Below are 21,295 nucleotides of genomic sequence, written 5' to 3'. Positions count from 1 at the left end.
TTTTTCTATATTAAAAATATACCCAGAAAAGTCATACCCTTTTATAGGCACAGATTTAACTTTAGAGAATGTAAAAAGAAGTGATGATATTGGGGGTTACAAATATTTCTTTTCTTGTTTTTTAATTTTTTTAATTTTGTACTACAGGGTTATCTAAGAATTGATCACTCTCTTCTTTGTGAATCTTTGCACTTATAATACATGATTGTGTTTATATGTTCCACATCTGTTTTCCCTTTTAAAGAGGATTGTATGAGATAATTTTCTCTTTATTACTACCAATTAGCATAGAGCTAGATATATAGAATATACTTAATAAGTTCTAATTCAGTGAATGGATAAATGGACTGGTAAATAGATGAATGGATGGATGGATGAATGGATGGATGGATGGATGAATAATAGTTCTATTACTGAATAAATAATGGAATAAATGAATGACTGCTTATATTACTAAGGCACAGGGGTTATTTAAGGGGTGGCCGACTAGCTGGTAATGTATACAGTATACCAGAGTCTATGTGTCCACGATATTTCAGGTTTCATTTTTAATTTTTCAATCTTTCCCAGATGGTCTCATACAGCCAAGCTCATAAAAAACTGATGAAAAACTAAATGGTAATTTAATAAGTTATAAAAAGAAATATACCTGCTAGCAGCCAAGATTTATAGTTCCCTTGATCAACTTATATTCCTTGCAGAAAATCACATGGGACGCTAACATATAAAGAAAAGCTTGCTTACTAAATATAAAGAATTAATACAAAGACTGTAAGGTGAATGATTATAACGTCAAATCATGTCATGTCCAAGGAAGGAACAGTTTAGAGTGGCACTGCCAAATTTGCTTTCTGTTGAAAACTAATTTTCTAGGCTAACCGATCAACTTACTTCCCACTTTTTCAGTTAGTATCAAATGTCACTTAAGTAAGCACTTGTTTTCTTTAATATGTTGCTCTGACATTTGTGATTTGTTATTTTTGTCTGTAAAATAGCATACCATCAGAAGAAACACTTAAAAGAAATAATAATTTGTTTGAATGTTAGGAAAACAACAAAACATCTCTACACCTAAGATAGGATTTATCTTCAAATTGTCAGAACAAGAAATACTCAGTTTAATTGGTGGAGAAGAACATCGATAAAATTATTTGATATAACCTAAATTGAGATATATTGATTTCATCAGTGCATTAGGAAGGAGAGCCTATAACAATAAAGATGGTAAGTCTTGCTAATTTTTATTCTCCACACTAATGAAAAAATAATGCAAATTATATCTGAGGGGAAATAATTGAAGATATTATCCTTAAAACTGTTATTTAAACTTATTCTAGTAATATGGCAACTTTCATGCTGTGAAAAGCTATGCACTATTAAACATCTAGAAATGCTGAATATATTTTGGCAAATATATCTTTAAATGCATAAGAAAGTTCTCTGTAGGCTAAAGTAAAATCCAAAGAAAACAGAAAAAATGAAAAGAAAGTTGAAACCAAAATGATAGGCAAAAATATGAAGCCACAACTGTCTTATAAATATATGCTGATACCAGAACCTAAAACTATGGTATTGATCATCACTTGGAGAAAAGAGGAAAGGTTTTGGGCTAACACAATTAAGATTGTCACATGTATTCATAATAGTCAAACCACTATATCTTCAGGGAAAAGTGGCCTATGTGAATACCTACCAGTAAAACAAACAAAAAACAAACAAACAAACAAATGAAACAGGAAGGTAAGATAATAATTTTTTTCTCTCTGTTTAAATAGGACACTTGGGGAAAAGTATATGCAATTATTGGCCTAAATTTTAAAAAGTTGGGGTTTGAATTAAAAATACTTGCATAGTCAAGAAAACCACAAGGCAGAAAAGCATTCAAACTAGTACAGTTATAAATAAATATTATATCTATGTATCTATTTATCTATATATCTATATAGATATATATAGATATATAGATATATAGATATTAGGTAATTTTGGTGAAGAGGAAGGGGAATTCTTTTTACTATTTTTGCAAGTTTGCTGTAAGTCTGAAACTATTTAAAAAATTGTCAAATCCTAAGGAACCCATCAGAAGGAAAAGAAAATCAACTGTAGAGGAATATACCCTCAGCCAAACTTCTAAAACAACTAAATTATACTAGATAGATTGGATTTAGTCTGAATTAGAATGACCAAAGACCAAAGATTTCAAATACAGTCATGTACGGCATAATGACATTTCAACTAACCGCAGTCTGCTATATAATGGTAGTCCTATAAGATTATAATGAAGCTAAAAAAACCCTGTCACCTTGTGATATGATAGTATAACCATCTAATCCAATGCATTACTCATGTATTGGTGTTGATGTTTGCGTAAACAAATCTACTGTGCTTCCAATCATATAAAAGTTTAGCATACACAGTTACATAAAGTATACATTACTTGATAATGATAATAAGTGGCTATATTACTGGTTTATTTATTTATTATACTGTACCCTTTATTGTTATTTTAGAGTGTACTCTTTTTTACATATAAAAAAACAAAGTTTGCTGTAAAAGAGTATGTTGTATTATGCTGGCAGTAGTCTCATGAAATTTATATTTACTATGTCTCTGGAGTGCTACCATGTCTCTCTATGCTTGCTTGATTTAATCTTGAGTTGTTTTCTACAATAACATGCTACTCAGACATATAGCCTAGGAGTAGGATGCTATACCATATAGTCTAGTTGTATAGTAGGCTATACCATCTAGGTTTGTATAAATACACCTGATGATGTTCACAGAACAATGAAATCACCTAACAATGCATTTCTCAGAACATATTACCATTGTTAAATGATGCAAGACTGTATATGAATAATCAGATATGCTACAAAGTAAAGATTTTTTTTCACATCTTTTTATTTTTTTTAAATTAAAGTTTATTGGGGTGACAATTGTTAGTAAAGTTACATAGGTTTCAGGTGTACAATTCTGTAATACATCATCTATGTATCACACGGTGTGTTCAACACCCAGAGTCAGTTATCTTTCCATTACCAAATATATATACAATGGAATACTATTCTGCCGTAAGAAAAGATGAAATACTGTGTTTCCCCAAAAATAAGCCCTAGCCTGATTTTTCAGGATGTGCTTAATATAACCCCCAAAATAAACCCCAAAATAAGATCATCAGCCAGACAGATGCATTTAGTATGTCCATTGAAACACACAACAGATGTATTGAATTATAAAATAAAATATTAAATATAATTAAATATAAATAAATAATATATTGACATTAATACTTAAAATAATGGTAATATAAATTATAATTAAGTATTTGTAAATACACAAATAGGTACCTTTGGACGAGAGGTAAACGCCTATGTAAACAGATGAACTCAAGATTTATTGCCAAACGACTAATTGGAGTACAGACACAACGCACGAATAATGTGCGCACTTGATAATGAACGGACATGGTTGTTTCTAATATGAATCTTCATAATTCAATATGTCATGTGTTGCAATGGACATACTTAATACATTCATGTGAAATAGAGATACGTTTTCTGAATTTTGATGCCTGCAATTTTTCGTCGCTTTTGTGTGGACCATAATTCTTAACTGTCATCATTTTTGTTGCCACTCTTGTCTCGTAAGTCTTCAATTAACACTTGATTCAATGATAGATATAAAGGGAATAATATTTTGACCCCCAGACAAGATGAGGGCAAAAGGAAAGCTATTCTGTTGAGTACAAGAAAGCAATCATGGAGGACTTCTGGGATAAGAATCTTACCGCTTTCTGCAAAGAGAAGAAATTGGATCTCTGAATGGTCCAAAAATGTTGAGCAGCGTACGATAATCTCAGTCAATAGGTGGGTGAGGGAAATACTAAGAAGCGCAAGTGTAGAGCAGGTTGGCAACCATTATTTCCTGAGCTTAAAGACATCATCTGTGAATGGATTGCTGACAGGAGAACAAAGGCTTTGTTTATGAGCAGGGCTGATATTCAAGCATTTGCCTTCGCAATGGCACGACAGAAATATCCCTAGAAGAATTCAAAGCATCACAACACTGGCTGGATGGCTTCCTTCAGTGATATGAACTGTCTCTAAGATCGACAACACTGTTCAAGCTGGAAGATACTGAAGTTATTAAATGTGTACTTGCATTCACGTCCTTTGTTGATGGCATCGACTTTTCTAAATATCAACTCTTCAACATGATTGCTATAGATGAAACTCCAGTATTTATTGGCCAAGGATCTCAAATGACAATTGATCAGAGGGGTGCTTCGTCACTCTTCTACATTCCCTCCAATGGTTATGAAAGTGCACATATACCTGTATTTTGGCAATTCGTCTGGATGGAAAGAAAGCCCCACCTCTAATCATCACTAAGGGCAAGAAAGATAAGGTTGAACATGTTTCAGGCATTTATGTCTTGAAACCGAAAAAGCCTGGTGCACACAAGTAGTTATAAGGAAGTGGGTCGATTTAATGCCACAACTTGTTTTGTGAGGGGGCAAAGAGGTCTGCTAGTCTGGCATTCAGCAAGCACTCATCACGCTAAAGACATGAAGAACTTCCTTGCAGAGAGAACAATAGATCAAATAATGATTCCCACAGGAAAGACTGCCTATCTCCATACTCTTGATATTGCAATAAACAAGCCATTCAAGGACCATTTGCGCATGGAAATCAATGACATATTGAAAATATAATGGAGAGAAATCAGCGTGGAAACTTTGTGAAAACTAGCCTGCAAGAGGCTATGACTTGGATGAAGAGTTCATGGGATAAAATCACTGACAGTTGTGTTGCCAATGCATTATAAGCAGGCTACATGGACAAGAATTGCTCATTTAAGGAGAGCTCTATTGCTGGACATGAGAGATTAGCGCCAATGGTTTGGCAAGAAATGGAGTTGAAAGAAATTCAAGCTGGAATTCAGTGTTTGGAGAGTTAAAACGATGTTCCAGAAGAAGATGACATGACTATATTTGAATAAATGTATATCATTGTACATGAATAAATACAGATTGTTGTACATGTAAAAATAAGACATCCCCTGAAAATAAGCCCTAATATGTCTTTTGGAGCAAAACTTAGTAAAAGACCTGGTCTTATTTTTGGGGAAATGCTGTAGTGTAATTTGCAACAACATGGTTGGATCTTGAGATTATTATGCTAAGTGAAATAAGTCAGATAGAAAAAGTTGAGAACCATATGATTTGACTGATATGTGGAATATAAAACTGAAAACAACAATAGAACCAGACAAACAAATGAAGAAACAAAAACTCATACATACAATGTAAGGATTTATAAAATATTTTAAAATTATATTATAAATTTTAAAAAGATGAATATTTAAAAGGTAAAATGTAAAGAATTAAAAGGACAAAAGACTAGAGAAGTAACAGTGTTCCAAAGAGAGAGCTCTGGAAATATTCAGATTCTCCCAGTCAAGTGTAAATGAGTACTGTCCATGCCAAGAGTCAAAAAGTACCACCCAAGAGAATCAGAGGAAACAGTTTTGTTGGAATTCAAGCAGGGCCAGGAATAGTTCCTTTTTCCAATAGACAGAGTAGAGAACTCAACAATTTATAGGGCATTATGTAGAGTACCCATCGTGTTTGACTCAATAGTTAGAAAACAATTAACCCTGAAATAGAATCATCTTAGTGCTACCTAACAAAACTTCAAAACAATACTTAAAAAAATAAAAATGTTTCCAGGTAAGTTCAACATCCAAATATATGTCTACAAAAGTGAAGGGGCAGTTGACATGGAGATAAACATTTGTCAGAAATGGCAGAAAAATTGTTCAAATTTGATAAAAATTAAGAACCTTCAAATCCAAGAAACTCAATAAACACAAAGCACAATTATGCAAGATAGCTGCATCTTAGAACAAAATTCAAGAATATAAGCATAGAAAAATATGTAGTGCAGAACAAAGTAAAATTCACAATCACTGGAGCCGTTAAAAAAAAAAAAAAAAAATATATATATATATATATATATATATATATATATATAATGAATAAGTAAATAAATAAATAATTATATAAGTAAAACTTATAATGAAGAAAAATACACAGATAATAAAATTAGTATACCTGAACATTAAGAAAGCTATTATAAAAATGTTCTGTATATTTAAGAATCTGAGGAAAAGTTAAACTATACAAATGAAGACATAGAAGAGATTAAAAATAATAGTAACAGACCCAAATTGAATTTCTGGAATTTAAAATTACTATGACTAAAATCTAGAATACAGTGGATGGAGTAACAGAAAATTAGTGCAGAAGAAAGCATTAATGAACTTGAAGAATTTAATGGGAATTATCCATAAGGAAATACAGAGAGGGAAAGAAAAGAAACAAAAACAACAGAGTAGCAGTGAATTGATTAATAAGTTCAATATCCAAATATATGTATACAAATGTGGAGGGGAATTTCACATGGAAATAAATGTTTGAAAACAAAATGGCAGAAAACTGTCCAAATTTGATAAAAATTAAAAACCTTCAAATCCAACAAGCTCAACAAACCCAAAGAACAGGAATAACATGAAGTCACATCATAAGCAAATTGCTTAAAATAGTGATTAAGAAAAAAAGGTTTTAAAACCAGCTGTGGAAAAAAAGACCCATTATATGCAGAAGACAAAAATAAGAATGACAGAAAATTTCCTGTGGGAGAAAACACAAGCCAGGAAATAATAGAACAATATTTTTAATTTAATAAGGAGAAACGTGTCAAGCTAATATTTTATACCCAATGAAAATAATTTTAATAACCCAAGATGAAATAAAGATTATTTTTTTAGAAATGTTAAAGCTTAGTGATTCATTACCAGACCTCCACAATAAGAAGATATTAAATAACCTACTTCAGAGAAAATAATGACAGCAGATGGAAATATGGATCTACAAAAAGGACTGAATAGCACTGGAGTTGGTATGCATGTGAGTAAATGTAACATATATATTTTTTTAATTAAGTGTCTAAAAGATTACTGACAGTTTAAAAAATACATCAATAAGTTATAGGGTTAATAACATATGCAGAAGTAAATTGCATGTTAAAAGTGGCTAAAGACGGGGAGAAAAAGTAGAACTATATACTTCTTAGGTTTGTATATTATTTATGAACAATATAATATTACTTTGAAGCAGACTGTTGTGAGTTAAAGATGTATACTATAAACCCTAAAGCAACTACAAAAGTACCGGAAAAAAAAAAATTATAGCTAAAAGGCAAATAGAGGAGAAAATATACTCATAAAAAGTATTTAATCAATCCAAAATATGAAAAATAAAGTATAAAAAGAAAAGAACTAATAGAAAATATATAGGAAGATGCTAATTTTAAAGCCAGCCATGTTAATAATTACATAAAATATTCCAATTAAAATGCAGATATCGTCATATTGGAAATAAGGGAGACCAAATTCATTGCTGCCAACCTATTTTAAATGTAAAGAAAAAATAGGTTAGAAGTAAAAGAATGGGTAAAGATATGGCATATTAGCACTAAGGAAAGGATAGCTGGAGTGTCTATATTAAAGTCAAAATAGATCTTAGAACAAAAAAAATATTTCTAGGAATAAAGAAAGTCTTTTCATAATGTGAAAAAATTTATCACATATTCCTGACTTTAGAAATTTAGCGAAGTAGGACTAGAGGGAAGCTTCCTCATCCTGATAAATTACAGCTACAAAGTGAAATAACAAGCACATAAAGTAACAAAAAAAAAATGTATTTCAAATATCACACTTAGTGGTGAAAGACTGAATAATTTTCTCACAAGGTTTAGAACAAGGCAAAAATGTTTTCTCTGAAGAGTTTTATTAAATATTGTACTGGTGGTTATAACTTCAATAGGCAGAATAAGGAATACAAAGCATTCACACTGCAATGGAAAAAGTAAAATTTCTTCATTTGCAGATGACATGATCATTCACGTAGAAAATCTATGGAATCTACAAAAAAATCACCAGAACCAATAAGTAAGTTTAGCCATGTTGCAGTTTGCAAGGTCAACAAAAACAACAACAACAACAAAGGATTGCATTTTTATATACTTGCAATAATCAGAAAATTGAATTTTAAAAATGAGATTTATATAGCCTCAAAAATGAAATATTTAGAGATAAATTTAACAACATACATTCAAGACCTATACACTGAAACACAGAAAACATTACACAGAGGATTAAGAGAAACAAAAATTACTGGAGAGAAAGAGTGTGTTCCTAGATTAGAAACTGCAATATCGGTGCAACGTAAATTCTTACAAAATTGGTCCATAGATTCAAGGTAAGTCCAATCAAAATCCCAGCAGTTCTTATTGTAGATTTTAAATATATATGGAATTTCAAATGACTTTGGAATAGCCAAAACAATTTCAAAGAAGAAAAATTAATAATACAAAGCTTATGCTCTCTGATTTTAAGACATTATAAAAATATAATAATCAATATAGTGCAGTGTTGGCATATATATTTAAATGAATCAGTAGAATAGAATAAAATGATCAGAAGTAGACTCTACCTAAACAGTGAAAGGATTTTAACAAATATGCTAATTTACTTTTGTGGAAAAGGATGGTAGGACAATAAGATACTCATCAGCAACAATAACAAAATAATGTTTTATGATTTGCACCATACAAAAGATATTAACTCAAAATAAATCAGAGATCTAAATTTCAAGGCTAAAATAATGAAACTTCAGGAGGGAAATATCTTTGTGACCGTGGGTTAGGCACATATTTTTTAGATATGACACCAAAACTAAAACCCACAAAAGGAAAAACAATAAATTAGACGTCACCAAAATTAAGAATTTCTGATCTTCAAAAGTTACTTTTAAAATTATGAAAATAAAATCCACAGTCTGGGAAGAAAAATAAAAACAAGCATTTGCATATAACATTTTGACTAAGTATTTTTACAAAGAGTATATAGAGAAGTCTCAAAATTTAGTAAGAAAGTAAACAATCCAGAAAAGATTTGGAAAATATTTGAACACTGTCAAAAAAGATATGCAGGTATAAGCATGTGAAAAGATGTCTAATAAAACCAGTGATCATGGAACTACAATTATAACCACAATAATATATCAACACATACTTATTAAAATACTGTTCAGATGTAGAATGGAATAGCTCTTTGGAAAACAGTTTGATATTTTCTTAAAACAGTTAAATACATACTAATTATATTACCCAGCCAATTCCTTCCTAGGTATTGATCTAAAAGAAATAATAATGTACGTCCACAGAAACTTGTATATGCACATACGTATACATACAAACATTTAAAAGTATTAGCCTTGAAAACTTGAAATAACTTGTAAGTCAATCAACAGGCGAATGGATAAATAAATGTTGGTATATTCATACAGTAGAACAAAACTCAGCAGTAAAAGAAAAAAAAAACAAAACAAAACAGTGGTATATTCAACTTGGATGGATTTCAATTTTACTGGGTAAAGTATTTTAGACAAATGTGAGTACATTCTTCATGATTTCTTTAATATAGAATTATTTAAAATGTGAAATAATCTGTAGTGATACAAAGCAGGTTATTGTTTGCTTGAGGACAGAGCAAAAGAAGCAGGGATGGGCAGGAAGGAGCCATTACAAGAGTACACAAGGAAACTTTTGGGAATGATGGATATGCTTATAACTGATTATCATGATGGTCTCAAGCATGTATGCATATGTAAAAAAAAATATTGAATTGTACATTTAAAATATGTGCAGTTAGTTATATGTCTTTCATAACTCAATAAAGGTATTAAAATGGAATTTAAAACATGAGACAGAAGTGGGACCCATTATTATGTAATTGTGAAACATACACTCTAGTGGAACTTCTATAAATAAACACATCAAAAATAAACATTTACAAGAGTCAAGGGAGGCTTTGTCACTCAATTTAGTCAACAGAACATGAATGAATCAATACTGTGCTAATTTCAAATCCAGGTTTCAAAAATCATTACAAAACTTCTGTTCATACCCTTAGAACTCTGCCTCCATCACACAAATAATACCAGGTGAAGATGCTGAACCAGGAGAAAAATGTGAGGAGAGATCTCAATTATGTTAATCGTTCCAGACATAGCATAATAAAGAAGCCAGCACTAATTGAGCTTCCAATTGATTGCAGCCACATGATAAGCCTATCCATGATCAACTGAGCACAGCCCATATGAGAAGTATTGACCAGCTCAGCCCAGAATAAACGGTTAATACACAGTACCTTGAGCTGAATAAATTATCAATCTAAGCTCAGAGTGTTTTAACAAACCCCACACCCAAACAGCCTGAGAGTAAATGCCACTGACTGATGTGCCAAAAGCAATCAAGGCTCAACTATAACAGGAGGGCACACACAACCACACAAGGAACACTCCTGGAGCACCTAGTGCAAAAGACCAGGGAGAATGTGCCACTGGGCCCCACAGGGTACCTACTACGTAAAGCCACCCAGCTAAGACTGGGAGACATAGAAGACCTACTTAATATATAGAAACAAACAGAAAGACAGCCAAAATGAGGGGGAAAAAATCATCCCAGATGAAAGAACAGGAGAAAACTCCAGAAACAGGACTAAATAAAAATAGAGTCAAGCAACCTACCAGAGACAGAGTTGAAAACAATGATTATAAGGATACTCAAGGAACTTAGTGAGAACTTCAACAAAGAGATAGCAAACATAAAAATGGACATAGAAACCATAAAAAAAGAACCATTCAGAAGTGAAGAATACAATAGCTGAAATGAAGAATGCATTAGAAGGAATCACCAACAAACTAGATGAAGCAGAGGATCAAACCAGTGATTTGGAAGACAAGGTAGAAGAAAATAGCTAATTGGAACAGAAAAATAATAATAAATAAAAAAATGAGGATAGTTTCAGAGACCTCTGGGACAATATCACGCATGACAGCATTCACAACAAAGCGGTACCAGAAGGAAAAGAGAGAAAGGAAGTTATTGAGAACCTATTTGAAGAAATAATGACTGAAAATTTCCTAATCTGGTGAAGGAAAGAGATGTACAAGACCAGGAAGGACAGAGAGTCCCAAACAAGAGGAACTCAAAGAGATTTACACCAAGACACATTATAATTAAAATGGTAAAAGTTAAAGACAAAGAAATAATTCTAAAGCAGAGAAAGGAAGGCAACTAGTAACTTATAAGGGAGCTCCCATAAGATTGTCAGCTGATTTCTCAACAGGAAATTTGCAGGCCAGAGGGATTGGCACAAAATATTCAACATGATGAAAAGCAAGGACCTACAACCAAGATTACTCTAACCTGCAAAGCTGTCATTTAGAATCAAAGGACAGAAAAAGATCATCCCAGAAAAGAAAAAGCTAACGGAGTTCATCACTACCAATCCAATGTTACAACAAATGTTAGAGGGACTTCTTTAAGATTGGGGAAAAAAATCAAAATTATGAATAATAAAAGAGCAATGGCTATATATCTATCAATAATTACTTTCAATGTAAATGGATTAAACTCTCCATTCAAAAGATGTAGGAGGGCTGAATGGATAAGAAAACAAAACCTTTACATATGCTGCCTACAAGAGAATCACTTCAGATTGAAAGACACACACAGACAGAAAGTAAAGAGATAGAAAAAGATATTTCATGAAAATGGAATAGAAAAAAAAAAAAAGCTGTGGTAGCAATACTTACACCAGACAAAATAGACTTTAAAACAGAGGTTATGACAAGAGACAAAAAAGGACCCAGTAATCCCACTTCAGGTGTTATTTATCTGAAGAAATCGAAAACTCTACTTCAAGCGGACATGTGCATCCATATGTTTATTGCAGCATTGTTTACAATGCCCAAGATATGGAGGCAGCTTGGGTGTCCATCAAAGGAAGAATGGATAAAGAGAAGGTGGTACATATGGAATATTTAATATTGCTCGACCATGAGAGAGAATGGGTTTTTGCCATCTGCAGTGGCATCGATAGACCTGGAGAGTGTTACACTGAGTGGAGTGTAAGACAGAAAAAGACAGATGCAATGTGATTCCGCTTATATGGGAAATCTAAAGAAGAAAATAAGCAAATAAAACAGAAACAAACTCACAGATACAGAGAACATATTGATGGTTGCCATATGGGAGGGGGGTTGGGGGTGAAAGGGGGAAGGGATTAAAAAGTGCAAATTGGTTGTTACAAAGTAGTTATGGGGATGTAGTGTGTAGCATAAGGAGTATAGTGAATAATATTGTAATAACCATGTATGGTGTTAGATGGGTAGTACATTTGTTAGAGTGATAGATGGGAGGGGCTGTGACAGAGTGAAAAAATTGAAGGGATTAAAATACAGACTGGTAGTTACAAAAGAGTCATGTGGATGCAAAGTAAAGCACAGGGAATATAGTCAATAGTGTGGTAATAACTCTGTATAGGGTCAAGTGGGTACTAGACTAGTCAGGGGGGTCACTTCTTAAATTAAGTAAATATCTAACCACTATGCTGTACACCTGAAATTAATGTAAAACAATATTGAATGTCAACTGTACTTGAAAGATTTAAAAATGGAGTTGTTGGGGGAGGTGAAGGGGAATAAGAGGGCCATCATTTCAGTATAATAAAACAAAGAAGTCATGGGTTGTAAGGAATATAGTCAATAATATTGTGATAGCATGATACAGTGTCAGGGGTTTGCTGGACTTCTCAGGGTGATCACTTCTTTAGGTATATAAACATTGAATAACTGTGGGGTACACCTGAAATGAATATAATATTGTATGCTAGCTATATTTTAATAAAAATCTTAAATAAAAAAGATAAGGATCGTGAGAAAAGATCACCCTGGATGAGGATAAATCCAATGATGGCTATCCTTATATGAGACAGAAAACAAGAAGACCCAAGAGGAAGGTAATGTAGAGACAGAAACAGAAATTGGAGTGATGCATCTATACACCACAAAACATTAGGAATTGTGGGGTTCTAATCAACCAGGGTGGGGGCATGAAACAAATTTTCCCTGAGAGCCTCCAGAAGGAACCAATCTTTTAACCCATTGATTTCAGATTTCTGGCTTCCTTCCAGAAGAGAATACATTTCTGTGTTTTTTTTTATAAAGATTTTATTGGGGAAGGGATCAGGACTTTATTGGGGAACAGTGTGTACTTCCAGGACTTTTTTCCAAGTCAAGTTGTTGTCCTTTCATCTTAGTTGTGGAGGGTGCCATTCAGCTTCAAGTTGTTGTCCTTTCAGTCTTAGTTGTGGAGGGTGCAGCTCAGTTCCAGGTCCAGTTGCCATTGCTAGTTGCAGGGTTTTGTTTTTTTTTAAAAACTACGTGGTTTATGGTAACTTGCTATGGCAGACCTAGGAAACTAATGAAAATGGTTAAAGATATTTTCAAAATTAATGAAGACTAAGAACTCGCTATGAAACAGTAAAAAGAAAAACTATACCTAGTCATACCTGGTTAAACTCATTATCAAAGATGAAGAGTAAGTCTCCTAGCCAGCTGACTGTCCTCCTCCTGAAGACAACTACTCTAATCATTTATGCTCATGTTTGTACAGGCATACCTCGGAGATATCATAGGTTCAGTTCCAGACGACCCCAATACAGGGAATATTGAAATAAAACAAGTCATAATGTTTTTGCTGGAGGAGGGTCTTACCTTCAATTTATAGAAAACACAACATCTGTGAAGCACAATAAAATGAAGTTCAATAAAACAAAGCACACCTGTATCCTTACATATTTTGTATTATTATTTTTTAAAAGATGAATTTCAGTATTAATGTTTAAATTTGAAAGATGTAAATCTAAAATACAATATTACTTGTGTTGTGGGAGATCGATACATTTACTGACTCAATACTTCCTTTCCTATTGATATCAAATGAAGAAAATCTCAGTATTATAAAACGCCTAATCTACCTCTGTTTCTCTGGATTTTTAAAAATAAATTACAATTCTGTGTGACAGATGAAGGCAGTTTTCAACTGATTCCGCTGACACACACACACACACACATACACACACACACACACATACATATATATAAATATATATACATAAATTTTTATTTACTTTTTAAATATATTTTCACATTTTCCAAAGTTTGGAGACCACATTTCTGTTTTTCTGTTCTATACATTTTATACATATTAATATCAGCTTATGTGTAATGTTTACCCACATAGTGTACATTAAATTGAGGTAGCATGTGGGTAGCTCTCTAAGATAAGACCAACATTTTTTTTACCCTTCATTCTTTGTATATAGATATATAACATGCATATGCAATAAAGCAAAACAATTTTAACCATGTGAACATTTATTTTCCCTCTCCTTAGCTCTATTTGCCTGGACTTTCATTTTCTTCTTCGTTTTATAAAGCTCATACTCATTGCAAGCCATCAATATTTTAAGTCACACTCGGAATCAACCAAGAAGCTCATATCCATTGTATGTACATTCTGGTTATTGGAGTTCTTGTAAGAACAATCATTAGTGATTTCATTATGTCACCTCTGTGACACAATAAGAAATATGTATTTTGTCTGATCTCCTGGTTCCTGGAACTCCTGGTTCCTTAGAACTCCTAAAACTCTGGGAATTTCTTTAGTGATAAGGGTGAGAGGAGTGTCTTTTTTTATTCATAATAAGCCCCTTTTAACCATACCAGAGTTCATACTAATGATGTGACTTGAAGTATGGAGGCTGGTTGCCAATGGAAGAACAATGTGATGAGCGGTTTAAGATTTTTAGCTCCACTCCCTGACCACTGGGAAGGGGAGAAGAATTGGAGGTTGAGTTAATCACCAATGGCCATTGATTTGATCAATCATGCCTACTTAATGAAACATCCATAGACCCCTAAACATGGGAATTCAGAGACTCTCAGGATTGGTATATACATTCAGGTGCTAAGAGGATGGCATGTCTGGAGAGGACATTGAAGCACCACATTCCTTCCCACATCTCTTGCCCTACGTATCGCTTCCATTTGGCTGTTTCTGAATTGTATCCTTTGAAATGAATTGGTAATAATAACTAAAGTGATTTTCTGAGTTTTGCAAACCATCCTTGCAAGTTATTGAATCCTAGGAATGGGATTGTGTGTAAACAGTTGGTCAGAAGTATAGGAGTCCCAGACTTTAGCATTTGCATTGAGGACAGTATTCAGGGACTGAGCCCTTACCCTGTGGGGTCTGTGCTAACTCTGGGTAGTTAGTATCAGAGTGTGAGTACAGAGAAAAGGTTTTTTTTTATTAATCTCTTCTAGCTGGCAAAAAAGAACTGTCCTAATATATAATTCTTAAAATTTTACCTACCCTTTTATACAAATTTGATTCATGCTGGGTTTGACCTTCTATGATTTGTTCATAGCTTGGGCAATTTATTGTCTAAAGGGCTAAGCTATAAGTTCCTGTTGTATGCTTGACAGATTCGTCATTTGATGAAGGAAAAGATGCCTTAAACAAAAACCTTGAAGTAATTGATACTGTACAAAATTCTACATGTTTCCCACGAGGTAAGTACTAGAACCAAGAAGAGAGGAGCCATCAATATGTTTTCCCAAATAAATGAAACTACATAATAGTTCTAATGGTACTACAAAGAGTAATTGAGATTTAGTAGCACATTATGGTTTGAACTTTTATTGACTTTCTCCTAGCATAAACCAGCAGAAACATTTCTTTATAATGTTCAGAAATGCTTTTTCTTTCTTTGAATTTTACGCTGAGCACTGATTGTGATATTACAGCAATATGTAGGTAGCATTTATGTTATTCAAACTATTTTAGCTTTAATAAATAAATCTATAATCTGTCACTCCTTCTATATAAAACCTGAAAGAATTTCATTCCTCTGATTTGAAAATCCTAGTAGCCTCATGTCTTATTTATAGAGTATTGACAGAGGTCATTCGCTTTCTGGAACCATGCGCATATATAAATTATAGTAAGCACAGGGTGTGTAATAAGTTATGCTGAGAACCGGATGTTTATAGGGAACTGAGAAGATTTTGGTGAGTAAACCAGGTTGATATATATTAAAAGAAGCAATAAACACTATCTTAAAACTATAAATATACTTAACTATATTTTCTCTGGATTTCTCACTTTCACTGCTTTATTTTATTGCATTTTGTGTTTTGTAATCAAATGCTGAAAAGCAAGATCCTAGTCAGGACAAAACTTTCAGCACTTTCTTTTCTCTTTTCCTTTTGGCTTAAGGAGGTTTATTAAAATGCAAGCACTCAAGAAATATCAGAACTCACAACCTCATTTTGAATCCCTACTTAACCATATACTTGCAGTGGGATTTTTGGTAAAATTTCATATTACTTCTTAACTTAATTTTCCTCATCTGCAAAATAAAGTTTATAGTCACTTCATAAAAGGTTAACAAGACAGTGCTGAGAAAATGTCAGCCATATTATAGATGATCACTATGACTCAAATGCTTAGTTGACTTTTCTCAACATTGATTTATTTCAGGTTAGTTAGGTTTTGTTGACAGAATTGGAAAGATTGATCTCTGCATTACCAATGATTATATATATCAGTTGTCCATTCATTACAGACATTTGAGAGTCTTACCCTCTGAAGCTGGCCACTCCTTTCCTGCCTTACTTGAACCAATCCTTCAGTTCTACCAGAGTGCAAATTTTGCCTTTTAAATGATGAAGTCTGCAAGGCTGGATACTGAGTCTTTCTTGTCTATCACTGCTTCTCTGAGGTGTATCAATAATGCCTGACACATAGCTGAAACCCAAAACAATCTTTATTTAATGAAATCACTGAATAGTTTGTTAACTTCCCAAAGCCATTCTCTGACTTGCTATGGTATCTGTCTCTGTCTCTGTCTCTCTTTCCTCCTCCCCCACCATCCCTATTCAAATTAGACATTCACCATAAGTGCTTTGGTAGCACTCGGTAAGACGTCCATGGCACACTGTTAGATTATAATTTTAGAGCAGCAATGAAACTTTTGCAGTGTTGCTGCATTGAGCGCATCTGCAGTGTTGAGCGCATGGCAAAATTCAAAACATAGCAAATTGAATGAATGGAAAAGTAAATTAAAGAATGATCCATTTGTTACTAGGATTTCAGAATTCAAGGGAGCTCGGAAACTAAATAAAAAGTGGAACAAATTTGGCAATACCTACAGATACGGGGGATGATTACTCCTGGTATCCATTCATCCATCCACCCACCCATCCGTCCATCCACCAGCAAGCAGTTATTGAGGATCTGATTATAACATTAGCACCAAGCTTTGGAAGATACATGAGAAGTAGTTCCTTGCCTCAAATTGTTCACAATACAAACAAATATAAATTATATTGCATCACTTATCTAGAATTTTGAGGATTGCAGACCGTTCTTAAATTAAGTTTTAAGATGTCACATCAGATTTGTACTTCAGCCCATGGGTTCCACTGTAATGAAATGTTCCCAATTGTAGTTATTTGAAATGATAACAGAATTGTCTATAAAGTAAATCAGTTTTAACAGCAATGAGAATTCCAGTACTCATTGCTTATAAAAAGATAACATATTTAGCAATGAATAATATAACTAAATAAATGTGATTTGAGATAAATAATTTACTAAATTCCTATATTAATAAATAATAGCTACCCATTTGCTTCAGAGATGCTGTCCCTCAGAAATGTGCCAGGTCAGTTCTGACTCCAATCCCAAATGCCACTCTGCTGTCAGAATATGACAGTCACCAGTGTTAGATGTTCTCTCCAAGAACAAATTATTTCTGGCAATAAAAGCCCATCTGTTTATCTAATTTGTGGATGTGCTCTGCCTACATTATCATTTGCCCAACTAGCCTTGAAATGATCTCCCTAATATGGCAAAACATTATAGGCACTGCAGGGCACCATTTCTCTACATAGCCATTGAAAGAGACTAACATCTCCAGTTTGGAGAATGAACCAGCTTTTTAAACTGACAAACAATTCATTCTACAAATATTAGGTGCCAATTCTGTAATTCTATGGTAGGCAACCAGGGGGACTTCAAAGTTGAAAGTTATAGTCTGAACTCTTATGAAAAATAAAGTTTTCTGGGAATTCACTGAGTCTACTGTACTACACTTACTCATTCAATTGATTTTTCAAAAGACTAGCTTTGAAAGAAAACAAATGAAATTAAAGATTTGAGGTTCAAACAAAACAGTATGTAAACCTTCTGGGAATATAACCCTAAGGAGTCAGTCCCATGGAGTTTAAAAAATGATAAATATAGAAAATATTTATGTACATTATACATAATTGTAAAAAAAACTGAAAACACACTAAGTGACCAATAATCATGACGCATCCACACAATGGAGCCACTTAAGCTAATGTCAATGAAGGCTGTGGGAATGCAGAAAAAGATTACACTTGTAGATTTAACAAAAGGAGGTGATATATATATATATATATATATATATATATATATCCAAAAAAATTCCAAAATATAATAAATGGGGAGGAAGATTGAAAAAAAAAAAAGACTGCATTGTTTTTAAGTTGTAGGACTATAGACCTATGAATATTTTTTATTTCTTGTCATCTGTGTTCTCCAAACATTTTAAATTGTTTTGAATAACGGAAAATCAAAATATTATGTCTCACATGAATTAGGCTTGATCTATTTATATTGAATTTTCTATAACCTGGGACCAAATGCCTCCACAATAGCAGAAATGTATGAAACTAAATGATTAAAATGATTATAGATTTTATTTTCTTGCAGGGCTCCTCAAATAAAAAACAACATCTTAGAGTGCTTTATTTTGTACTACACACTTTCAGAAATGTTACGTCATTATTATATTTTTCCACACAATCTTCCTGGACAATAGGCTCTATCCTTGTTTTACAATTAGGACATTCTGATTCAGGGAGTTTAAACGACTTACCCCAAATCAAAATTTTAGTAAATGTCAACTCTGAGCCTCAAATCCCCACACTATAACTCTGGGTCAAGATGTTGTCTCTGCACATATTGTCTGGCTCTACAACAATAGCCTCTGACTTCACTTGTTGATTGAGACAAGTTGTTTGGAAGAAGACAATATTTTTTAAAATTAGTTTGCAACCATATTTTTTACCCCCACTTATATATAAACAATTTACTTTGCCTTTAAAAAAAATACGAAACCCCCAAACATTTCCTGCTTCACTTAAAATAATGCATGTAATATTCAATATAAACTAAAATATACCTGGGGTGGATATTTCTAGGTTTCAAATGCCTCATATTTTCCCTTCCAAGTCTTTAACTCTTAATATTTCTGTTACCCCACCAAAAAATATGTATATAAGAAAGAGGCTGAAAGACAAAAAGTAAAGGTGAGTGAATGTTTTCATGATTGACAGTCTTTTACTTCATTTTTTAATTAAAGTTTATCGGGGTGATAATTGTTAGTAAAGTTACATAGGTTTCAGTTGTACAATTCTGTAATACATCATCTATATATCACATTGTGTGTTCACCACCCAGAGTCAGTTCTCCTTCCATCCATGACTGACAGTCTTATATAAAGCATATATGATAACCGCACCCACTCACCACCAACTCAAAAGAGAAATGATTGTTTAATAAATTCATATAAGGCATTTATTTTAGGTCTTGCCAATTCTCGTTTTGATGTGAAAGCTTCTCATACTATGAATACTATTAGGATTACTGCTGTCAGTGAGATGAATGAGCCCATAGAGGATACTGTATTTCATGTTGTGTAAGCGTCTGGATAGTCGGAGTATCGTCGTGGTATTCCAGATAGGAATGTAGATACTTCTGTATCTACATCATCTTATGCCTATACCACAGAGGATAAAATACAGCCAACTAATTTACATGATGGAAATAGTATAACTTTAATCAGGAGTAGTTGTTCAGTGACAATACACACCTAATTTTCTGACTGAATTTCCAGAGCTCTCTATAGATCAATGATTAGCAAATTTTTTTTCAGGGAAAAGGCAAAGGTCACATATAGCTATAGAAACAAAAAATTGCAAGCATTAATAGGATCACTTGTTCAAGATTTAATAAAATATTAATGGTGCTGAGTATTGATAGAAGAAATTGTGCAAAAGCTGATTGATACCACTGTAACTGTATGATCTCCATCCAGTGTATGTCTTCCAGACCATGGTCAACCCCTTTATTTGTCTTTGGCCAACATGTTCTCCAATGTCTCTTTATCATTGTCCTGATCCTCTATTTCTTCACTCTCCTTATACTCAGTAGAGAGAAAATTGAAGTATTCATGTCTCATCTTCCTCAAATACAAAGTGCTTTTCAGATATTTTCTATATATTTTTTTTCTCTTTGTGATTCTTTTTTTTTTTTTTTCCCATTCTCAGAAGATGCTGTCTCTCGCTTATTCAAATGCAATCTACCCTTCTCTACCTAGAGCACCTGGCTCCACTTCCTAAGTCTTGCTTTAGATCTCTCCAATTTGTAAACATCCTAGAAAATTCTCCTTCCTTGTGCCTAAGTCCTTCTCCAATAACCAAATCTTCCCTGTGCCTTTCATCTAAACTTGTCAGAAGAGTGGTCTATTCTCACTGTCACCTCACCCCTGTAATCCATTGAATCCCAGCTTCTGCCCATGAATCTACTAAAGTTATCTCTCATTAAAATCACAAAGAGCCTTTAAATTTTAAAATACAGTGGGCATTTCTAAGTCTTTATCGTACTTGAATTTGTCTTTATTGATCATTTATTTCTGTTTACAACGCCATACTCCCTTACTTCTGTGACATCATACTCACTCTCCATGCCTTCATACTCCTTTGGATATTCTTTTCTCTCAGAGCATTTATGCCTTTGTAATTGTTAAAAAATTGTTTACTAGGAACATCTCATCAGGCCATTGAATAAAGATATTTATTTAACCTGACAGTCTATAAGTCTCCTAGGGATTTAAAATGGAAATAGGATGCAAACTAATTTACTGAAAACTGAAATAAAATTATTTTAAAACGAAGTTTAATTTTTGACATTGTGTTTATGTCATAGCAAATAAGCAATAGAAGAGATCTATGTTGTTCATTTTGTTTCTTTTTCAGCTAATTTAAAAAAAAATTGGTTGACTGTATTTCTTTGTTTACTTCAGAGATTTACAACTTTGGCTTTAATTCTAATAACGCCTTTAGCCCTGGGGTGAATATCATATTTTGCCGTGTATAATGTGATCCCATGTATAATGTCCACCCATGTTTTTGGCCCAAACTTTCAAGGAAAAAAAAATCTTT

Source organism: Rhinolophus sinicus, linkage group LG01 (assembly GCF_036562045.2).
Source record: "Rhinolophus sinicus isolate RSC01 linkage group LG01, ASM3656204v1, whole genome shotgun sequence".
NCBI classification, from domain to species: Eukaryota; Metazoa; Chordata; class Mammalia; order Chiroptera; family Rhinolophidae; genus Rhinolophus; species Rhinolophus sinicus.
This window is presented reverse-complemented; position numbering follows the sequence as displayed.